This window comes from Gossypium hirsutum, chromosome D12 (genome assembly GCF_007990345.1).
Source record: "Gossypium hirsutum isolate 1008001.06 chromosome D12, Gossypium_hirsutum_v2.1, whole genome shotgun sequence".
Classification (NCBI taxonomy): domain Eukaryota; kingdom Viridiplantae; phylum Streptophyta; class Magnoliopsida; order Malvales; family Malvaceae; genus Gossypium; species Gossypium hirsutum.
Genome location: NC_053448.1, coordinates 5,255,628 through 5,257,795, shown reverse-complemented (window position 1 = coordinate 5,257,795; position 2,168 = coordinate 5,255,628). Strand labels below are relative to the sequence as shown.

The following is a 2,168-nucleotide window of genomic DNA, read 5'->3' as shown; positions in this document are numbered from 1 at the left end:
CTGTTGAAAATAAATAAAAATTAATAAAAATTTAATATAAAATTAATTAAAATTCAACATGTTAAAAATTTAAGTGCAATTTAATTATTTTATAATTATTAAATATTTTTCAACAAGAATTTTACTGAAACTGCATGAATTTGAGTTAAAAAGACATGGAAAAGTGTGTATATTTTCGTGTTTCCAAGGTTCAAGAAGCTTACAAATTAGTCCAAATCCCTCTTTTGTTTTTATTCAAGCCTTAAAGGGAATGGGATCTTTGTGATTTCGACATCTTTAGGTGTTTCGTTTTCTGGCTCAGCCGATGGTGTCTTTACCTTTTTTGGCCTTAGTTCTTCTTCAGGTTCTGGGAATTCCTCTTGAGGACCATTACTATTCTCCATAACTACATTTGGAATAGGGTTTTCTGGGCTAATCAGTACTTTGCCCAATCAAAGTGCTATCGCCTTCACATGCTCCTTAACTTCCCTCTATGAATTGTCTTCTGTATTGCTAGGAATACCTGTGCCAATTTGCCTTTTGATGTCACCCATCATGCTCATAAATTGGCTCATTTGATCATCGAGCTTAGTCAATGTTCTTCTTGAGTTGGTGCAATCAGATTGCATCTGATTGACATCAGTTATCATTAACTACATCTTTCCTTTAATTTTATCCAACACTGACCACATGTAGTATGGCCACTAGGGTGGGCCCTATTCTGGGGTTTCTACAAATAAGGAGGTTGATAATTAGTATTTTTAACTTGATTTGAACTATTACATACTCATTGATTTCCTCCCCATCTCAAATTCGCGTGATCTCTCAAACTAGGATTATAAGTATTCAAATAAGGGTTTCCAACCCTAGTCCCGACATAATTCACATCCTTGGTAAGATTTCTGATATTGTGGAAGAGAAGTTTTTCTCCCCCATGCATAGACGGTGTAGATATAGATTCGATACGATTTAGTCTATCCACTATCTTCTGATACTTATCATCCTCTTAAATAGCTTTGACCATAGTGGGTTTCTGGCCATATCTGGAGTATTCAATCGGCCATTGACAGGATTTTAATGCATATTTTCAATAATTTCGTACACATCCTCACACGTCCTATTCATAAGGGCTCCTCCTACTGCTCCGTCTAATCCAAATCGTGCGTTTGCATCCAACTCGATATAAAATACCTGCAATCGTATCCACTAAGGAAATTAATGGTGCAGCCATTTTTGAATCAACATTTTGAAGCGTTCTCATGCCTCATAGAAACTTTCTCCCTCTATTTTTCTGAAGATAGCAGTCTCGTTTCTTAGTTGAACTATTTTGCTACTCGAAAAGAAATTTTGTAAGAACTTTCCAGCGAGTTCGTCCCATGTTGTGATAGACCCTGGTGCCTGCGAGTCTAACCAAGAAAAGGCATTATCAATCAAAGAGAAGGGGAACAACCGAAGACGAATAGCATCGTTAGTGACCCCATTATACTTCAAAGTATTACAGAGTTGGAGAGACCGTTTCAAATGTTGATTAGGGTCCTTTGTCATTGTGCCCTTAAATTGAATATATTCTAGATAATCTGAATCATTGCTGGTTTGATATCAAAATTATTAGCTGTAATCTCCAGCCTTGCTATACTTTCTTGAACCATGTCTAGACTTGGTAAGGCATAATCCCTTAGGGTTCTTTCGTTCCATGCCATCTGCTCGTTTGCGGGTAATTATGGTGTTGGTGTATTTCCTAGGTTGTTATCATCAACGTCACTAAATAGTGGATTTTCACGTGGCATGTTACCTGCAGCTGGTGGTGGTTGTTCTTACATTTGTTGTTGCTGCTATTGCTACTGTTAGCGATTCCTTCAAATTATTCTATCTGGATCTATGGCTGCTACAATAGGCGTGCCCCTACTGCAAGTCATACACTAAACTCAGAAAGAAGAGATTAGTAACAATATATAAAATAGTATCTATAACTAAGAAATTTCCTAATTATTCTTTTACATGCAAAAATTAAAATTAACCTAGTGACGTTGCCTCCTTGGCAACGACGCCAACAACTTGACCGCCTTCGGATGTACTACCATCCAGAGTGTGAATACTATAATAAAATATAGAAAGCAAAGGTGGTATCGAAAAGTATATGGGTCGAGTTGTAATATAGTTTTACAATGAAGTCGGAGATTACTCCGAGG

General features: G+C 36.8%; 1 non-coding gene across 1 annotated transcript; it reads left to right on the top strand.

Moving 5' to 3' along the window:
• The first annotated feature begins 1,192 nt into the window (after window positions 1–1,192).
• LOC121224747 (small nucleolar RNA R71) lies at window positions 1,193–1,298 on the top strand. Its single transcript, XR_005922492.1, has one exon. It is a non-coding gene; the product is annotated as a small nucleolar RNA R71 (small nucleolar RNA).
• Window positions 1,299–2,168: the final 870 nt, after the last annotated feature.